The sequence below is a fragment of the Salvelinus sp. IW2-2015 genome, linkage group LG18 (genome assembly GCF_002910315.2).
Source record: "Salvelinus sp. IW2-2015 linkage group LG18, ASM291031v2, whole genome shotgun sequence".
In the NCBI taxonomy this organism is placed as follows: Eukaryota; Metazoa; Chordata; class Actinopteri; order Salmoniformes; family Salmonidae; genus Salvelinus; species Salvelinus sp. IW2-2015.
The window spans coordinates 37,902,477-37,910,306 of NC_036858.1; the positions used below are offsets into that span (position 1 = coordinate 37,902,477).

At 40.5% G+C, this 7,830-nt stretch overlaps 1 pseudogene; it reads right to left on the bottom strand.

The window, feature by feature from the left end:
* Window positions 1–1,148: 1,148 nt before the first annotated feature.
* The window catches only part of LOC111978698 (zinc finger protein 135-like), a 15,737-nt pseudogene continuing 9,055 nt past the window's right edge, over window positions 1,149–7,830 (bottom strand).

Genomic DNA, 7,830 nt, shown 5'->3' on the forward strand with positions numbered 1-7,830 from the left:
GGACCCTGAACAGCTTCTACCCCCAAGCCATAAGACTGCTAAATAGTTAGCCCGGGTAGCCATTTGGTTAACTATCTATCCTGTTGCCTAGTCACTTTATTCCTAGTTAAATGTGCATATCTACCTCAATTACCTGGCACCCCTGGCGCATCGACTCTGTACTGGTATCCCGTGTATACAGCTAAGTTACTCATTGTGTATTTATTATTTCTCTATTTTCTTTCTCTCTGCATTGTTGGGAAGGGCCCGTAAGTAAGCATTTCACTGTTAGTGGACCCCTGTTGTTTACGAAGCATGTGCCGAATAAAATTTMATTTTGATTTGATATACAATTAAATGTTGTGTGGCATGAACAAAAACACTAATTCTCAGTCAAAAACAGAAGTCAGAACACAGCCTCTCTATTCTAACAATAATAATAGATGTAATTTATGTAGCCCTTTTAATCACAAGAAGAATCTTAAAGACAAGTTCATTGGCTGCATGGTTATCTCTGTATAGATTGATACATACAGTGCATTTGGAAAGTATTCAGAACGATTGACTTTTTCCACATTTTGTTACATTATAGCCTTATTCTAAAATGTACATATATTTTAAAAAAATCCTCATCAGTTCTACACGCAATACCCCATAATGACAAAATGAAAACCAGTTTATAATTTTTTGCTAATTTATAATAAATAAAAAACAGAAATACCTTATTTACATAAGTATTCTATTCAAACCCTTTGCTCTGAGACTCAAAATTTATATCAGGTGCATCCTGTTTCCATTGATCATCCTTGTTTGTTTCTACAACTTGATTGTAAATTCACCTGTAGTAAATTCAATTGATTGGACATACATTTTGAGTCTCATAGCAAACGGTCTGAATACTTATGTAAATAAGGTATTTCTGTTTTTTATTTGGAATACATTTGCAAAAATTTCTAGACCTGTTTTCGCTTTGTCATCATGGGGTATTGTGTGTAGAGTGATGAGGAAAACTATTTATTTAACTCATTTTAGAATAAGGCTGTAACATAAAATGTGGAAAAAGTCAAGAAGTCTGAATACTTTCCAAATGCACTGTGTGTCTGTCTGTGTGTGTGTATATATATAATCAATACTTAATTACATAACAAAAAGAGTTCATGACTTTTTTTTTATGATATAAAAAAGATGTACAGGAAAACTCTACTTAGGCTTCTACTACGGCGCCATGGCAACTATAGAACAATTATACTCATGCGATTTCAGGTCCTCTTACCAGGAAAATGTCTTCCCACAATAAGCACAGTGGTATGTCTTCTCCTCCCAGGTATTTTATCATGCTCTTTCAGACCCCTTAACTTGGGAAAAAAAACTTTCTACACTCGGAACAGAAGTTGGGCTATTCTCTTTTGTGAGTCCTCTCATGTGTTTTCATGTGCACTAACTGTGTAAAAGTTTTTCCACACTGGGAGCATTGGAAAGGCTTATCTCCTGTGTGTGTCATCTCATGCTTTTTCAGGTTCCCTACCCAGGTAAAACCCTTTCCACACTGAGAGCAGTGGAATGTTTTTTCTCCTGTGTGTATTCTCTTATGATCCTTCAGATGCGATGACTTTATAAATCTCTTTCCACACTGAGAGCATTGGTAGGGCCTCTCTACATAGTGTGTTCTTTCATGCTTTATCAGGTCTCCTGATGAGAAATACAATGTTTCACACTGGGAACAATGGTAAGGTTTTGCTCTCGTGTGTGTTCTCTCATGTGACTTCAGGTTCCCAAGCTGGGTAAATTGCTTTCCACAGTCTGAGCAGTGGTAGGGCTTCTCCCCTGTGTGTGTTCTCAAATGCATTTTCAGGTTGCCTAACTTGATAAAACTTTTTTCCACACTGAGAGCATTGGAAAGGCTTCTCTCCTGTGTGTATTCTTTCATGTATTTTCAGGTTCCCTAACTGGGTAAAACTCTTTCCACATTGGGAGCACTGGAAAGCCTTCTCTCCTGTGTGTGTCATCTCATGCCTTTTCAGGTCCTCAACCCTGTTAAAACTTTTCTGACACTGAGAGCATTGGAAAGGCTTATATCCCGTGTGTCTTCTTTCATGATCCTTCAGGTTCCCTAACTGGGTAAAACCCTTTCCACACTGGGAGCAGAGATGAGGCTTCTCTCCTGTGTGTGTTCTTTCATGATCTTTCAAGTTCCTTAACTGGGTAAATCTCTTTCCACAATGGGAGCAGTGGTGTGGTCTTAATGGTTTGGGCATCTCTGGGTCTGATACCCCTGGAGTACTCTTCCCTCTGTCAGAGTGAGAATCTGGTGTCTCTCCTGTCACAAACATAGTATTTAGTTAAATAATAAACATAGACTTGAATGAAACCTTCACATGATAAAACTGTCTTCCTTTGAGGTTTAATCCAAACTAGATCCCTCATAAAATGGTACACTTAGATTCTGGATGCTTATTGGTTTATAGCTGTTAGTAGGGATGTGCACGGTTATTTGAATATTAAAATGGACATTAGTATTCAAATACTTGTGTGAGTATGCATTTTGATGAAAAAAAAAAGCCTAATATAGGCCGATTTTAAACTGATGRTAACATTGAAAAGACTTTTCCTAAATGAAACAAAAATATGTAACATTGTTTTCAAGGTCATTTTTAGTAGCCAACCAGTAGCCTTCATGTGTGTAGCTTGTTGTTTYTGTTGGCCAATAAAAAAGGTTTGGGAAATGAGGAGTAGGCCACAATGAGCAGCCAAAAGGTAGGCTGTTGTTTAATCTGAATGGGGTTGTGGAGAAAGCACAGCATGTAGCCTCAATTAGCCTAGCTAGCTATAGCCCTTGATCATGACTCCCAGTTCCATTACATTACACATAGATGTCATTGGATGAAGGCATTTTGTTTAGAGCCCCGACGACAGGTCTGAACATTAACATGAAATGGCTTGCGGTGCGGTTTTGGAAGCATAAGAACCTTATCTTTCATCTAAAAAAATATATAAAAACCAAAATGTTATCCATGATACACACCTTTATTTAGGGTTAGTGTTCCATATCTCCATGTTACAGCACTTGATTACAGAAAACAGACAGAAGTGACCACCTGTGCCAATTAGCTATCAAGTGTGCTCCGAACACCTTTGTGTAACTCGGGAAGTGTAGCAGAAGTGTAGTTTCGTCAGATGGAGGCACCCATAGCTGGATATGTGCAAACTGCTACAGTAAGTATTTTTTATTTGAAGGATTCTTTTTAGCTGATGAAAGATAAGGGCCATATGTTTCGAAAGCCGTATCGCAAGCGATGATTATAAATCTTTCTTTTATTTTTTTTATATTTCACCTTTATTTAACCAGTTAGGCTAGTCGAGAACAAGTTCTCATTTACAACTGCGACCTGGCCAAGATAACGCAAAGCAGTTGGAGGCGTGATAAAGCAAAGCAGTGGGACACAATCAACACACAAAGTTACACATGGAATAAACAAACATGCAGTCAATAATACAATAGAAAAAAGTCTATATACAGTGTGTGCAAATGAGGTAGGATAAAGGAGGTAAGACAATAAATAGGCCATAGTGGCAAAATATTACAATATAGCAATTAAACACTGGAGTGATAGATGTGCAGAAGACGAGTGTGCAAGTAGAGATACTGGGGTGTAAAGGAGCAAAATAAATAACAGTATGGGGGATGAGGTAGTTGGATGGGATATTTACAGATGGGCTATGTACAGGTGCAGTGATCTGTGAGCTGCTCTGACAGCTGGTGCTTAAAGTTAGTGAGGGAGATATGAGTCTCCAGCTTCAGTGATTTTTGAAGTTCGTTCCAGTCATTGGCAGCAGAGAACTGGAAGGAAAGGCAGCCAAAGGAGGAATTGGCTTTGGGGGTGACCAGTGAGATATACCTGCTGGAGCGCATGCTACAGGTGGGTTGCTGCTATGGTGACCAGTGAGCTGAGATAAGGCGGGGCTTTACCTAGCAAAGACCTATAGATGACCTGGAGCCAGTGGGTTTAGCGACGAATATGAAGCGAGGGAAAGCCAACGAGAGCATACAGGTTGCAGTGGTGGGTAGTATATGGGGCTTTGGTGACAAAACACATGGCACTGTGATAGACTGCATCCAATTTGCTGAGTAGAGAGTTGGAGGCTATTTTGTAAATGACATCGCCGAAGTCAAGGATCGGTAGGATGGTCACTTTTACGGGGGTATGTTTGGCAGCATGAGTGAAGGATGATTTGTTGTGAAATAGGAAGCCGATTCTAGATTTAATTTTGGATTGGAGATGCTTGATGTGCATCTGGAAGGAGAGTTTACAGTCTAACCAGACACCTAGGTATTTGTAGTTGTCCACATATTCTAAGTCAGAACCGTCCAAAGTAGTGATGCTGGACGGGCGGGCACGTGTGGGCAGCGATCGGTTGAAGAACATGCATTTAGTTTTACTTGCATTTAAGAGCAGTTGGGAGGCCAAGGAAGGAGAGTTGTATGACATTGAAGCTCGTCTGGAGGTTAGTTAACACAGTGTCCAAAGAAGGGCCAGAAGTATACAAAATGGTGTCGTCTGCGTAGAGGTGGGTCAGAGAATTACCAGCAGCAAGAGCGACATCATTGATGTATACAGAGAAAAGAGTCGGCCCGAAAATTGAACCCTGTGGCACCCCTATAGAGACTGCCAGAGGTCCGGACAACAGGCCCTCCGATTTGACACACTGACTCTTGTCTGAGAAGAAGTTGGTGAACCAGGCGAGGCAGTCATTTGAGAAACCAAGGCTGTTGAGTCTGCCGATAAGAATGTGGTGATTGACAGAGTCGAACGCCTTGGCCAGGTCGATGAATACAGCTGCGCAGTATTGTCTCTTATCGATGGCGGTTATGATATTGTTTAGGACCTTGAGCGTGGCTGAGGTGCACCCGTGACCAGCTCGGAAACCAGATTGTATAGCGGAGAAAGGTACGTTGGGATTCAAAATGGTCGGTGATCTGTTTTAACTTGGCTTTCGAAGACCTTAGAAAGGCAGGGTAGGATAGATATAGGTCTGCAGCAGTTTGGGTCTAGAGTGTCTCCCCCTTTGAAGAGGGGGATGACCGCGGCAGCTTTCCAATCCTTGGGATCTCAGACGATATACGAAACAGAGGTTGAACAGGCTAGTAATAGGGGTTGCAACAATTTCGGCGCGATAATTTTAGAAAGAGAGGGTCCAGATTTTGCAGCTCTTTCAGAACATCAGTTATCTGGATTTGGGTGAAAGAGAAATGGGGGAGGCTTGGGCAAGTTGCTGTGGGGGTAGCCAGGTGGAAAGCATGGCCAGCCGTAGAGAAATGCTTATTGAAATTCTCAATTATCATGGATTTATTGGTGGTGACAGTGTTTCCTAGCCTCAGTGCAGTGGGCAGCTGGGAGGTGGTGCTCTTATTCTCCATGGACTTTACAGTGTCCCAGAACTTGTTGGTGCTTGTGCTACAGGATGCAAATTTCTGTTTGAAAAAGCTAGCCTTTGCTTTCCTAACTGCCTGTGTATATTGGTTCCTAACTTCCCTGAAAAGTTGCATATCATGGGGGCTACATTTATTGGTTTTCTCCCCAAAGTTGCAAAGGAAATGTTGTGACCTATTTAATAAACATAGACCAGCAAAATGAATAAAATACTATGGTGGTATAGCAGGAACAGCAGCTTCTAGTGGTCAAAAGATGGTACTTCCTACTACATTATGGTAAATAATGCAAGCAACTTCAATGACATTTCTCTGAATAAGAGAAAAAAATTCACAGGGAATAGGTTACTTAGTATGGTGAAGAAATACTCCAAGCCACAGCTTCATACTACTTGTCAAACAGAGAACTGATACCGTATACTGGTTGTTGGGTGGGATTTGAATGGAGTGTGTGGGGGGGGGTCCATAGGCTGCTTTTGACTTTTTTATTTTATTCCTCATGTTTTACTCATTGTTAGGAAGAAGTTTGGTCCACATCAGATGTTGGGTACTTCATTTATTTGAATATTATCTGAATCCTATCAATTAAAATGGCCAATTTGTGTGCAATCAATTAGCTTAATTTCCTTGAGATAAAATATTTTTACCAAATAATGTTTCAGGAATCCCAATCTTACCTGTTTCTAACTACAGAAAAAATTTCAGAACAAACAGATGGTATGTGTCATGTTTTGCTGAAATGACATGGAACGACTCTACAGAAAGAGATATTCAGAGATTCATGTTTTGTTGGTTGCACCTACTCTTTGCAGCGTTAACAATTAACTCCTACAGTACAGAACGACATATTCAAGCTTAGAACTTCAGTAGAATGGCATTTTTAAACCACTATCATGTGTATCTTTATGGATGCACAGTCCATGTATCCATCATTTTGCCTGTGTAATGAGGAGTGGTAAACAAGTGTCAAGACAGCCATTTTGTTGTTGTTTGAATCCCAGAGTGGCCTTTTAAAACCACACATCAGTTTAACTGCAGAGTTTGTGCCCCTGTTTATAGGACAGTGCTTACTGGTGTTAATCAGATCTCTAGTCTTCTCCTCTTCCTCATTCTTATCCTCCTCCAATGTGACGGTAATCTCCTCCTCCTTCACTCCAAAAATGTCATCCTCTTCTTTCACTGTGCCAGTAATCTCCTCTTTTACTCCAAAAACGTCATCATTCTCTTCCTCTTTCACTGTAACGTCTTCCTCTTTTACAGTAACATCCCCCTCTTTCACTATGTAAGCTTCTTCCACTTCTTTCACTGTGAATTKTTTTTCTTCTTCTTTCACTGTAACAACCTCACACTCTACTTCTTTTTTTGACAGTGACAGCCACCTCCACTTCCTTCTGCTCTTCTACGATAGTTTCTTTCTCGGTCCAGCCAAGCCCTCCTTCTTTAGCAGGATAGGAGTAACTCTGTGATCCCATGGTAGGGGATGTTAGCTAGCTAACGTTAGGTAGCTAGTTAGCATTAGCGACTAGACTAACGTCACTGCGACCTCAAGCTAATTTAACCAGCCAGCGCTGACTAACAACGATGTAAATATTACATTAAATTGGGTAACTAGATACGACAGAAGCGTGTTTAAAACACAGTGACTGATATACATCAAAAGCGCTCCAACGTTTCGGCTGTGTTCGCTAGCAAACTCCCGGGTGGTTTAGACTGGCGTGAAGCTAGCATAAATAAGTACTTCTGGGTCACGGTATTGGAATCCTTCAGAATAAGAGTTCCGTCCTGTAAATAAAATAATTGGGGTGACAATGATTGAAAATGTGCACAGTTATCGATAAATGTTGTACTACTTATCATACAAAGAATAATTACAAGTATTTTCTATAAGATGTTGGGTGATTTATAAAATATTTTGTCGATTTTTTGTCAAACCTAAAAGCGCAACAATGTTTATGTGGTGTACTCCTATCATTTATTGGACTGTAGGAGCTTCTTTCAGAGGATCATCGCTGCTGATTTTGCGGCCCTTAAAGAGTTGCCAATCAGCTTAAATACAATAGTTGTTTAATATTGGACATACATGTTACACTGAACACAATTTTCAGCACTTTTCGGCACTTCCGGCGCCGAAAAGAGATGGCCGCCTCGCTTCGCGTTCCTTGGAAAATATGCAGTATTTTGTTTTTTTACGTGTTATTTCTTACATCGGTACCCCAGGTAATCTTAGGTTTCATTACATACAGTCGGGAGGAACTACTGAATATACGATTAACGTCAACTCATCATCGTTCCTACCAGGAATATGACTTTCCCGAAACTGGTGTGTGTGTGTTGTGTGTGTGTGTGTTGGTGTGTTGGGTGTGTGTGTGTGTGTGTGTGTGTGTGTGTGTGCGTGTGCGTGTTGTGCGTACCAGTTTGGACAC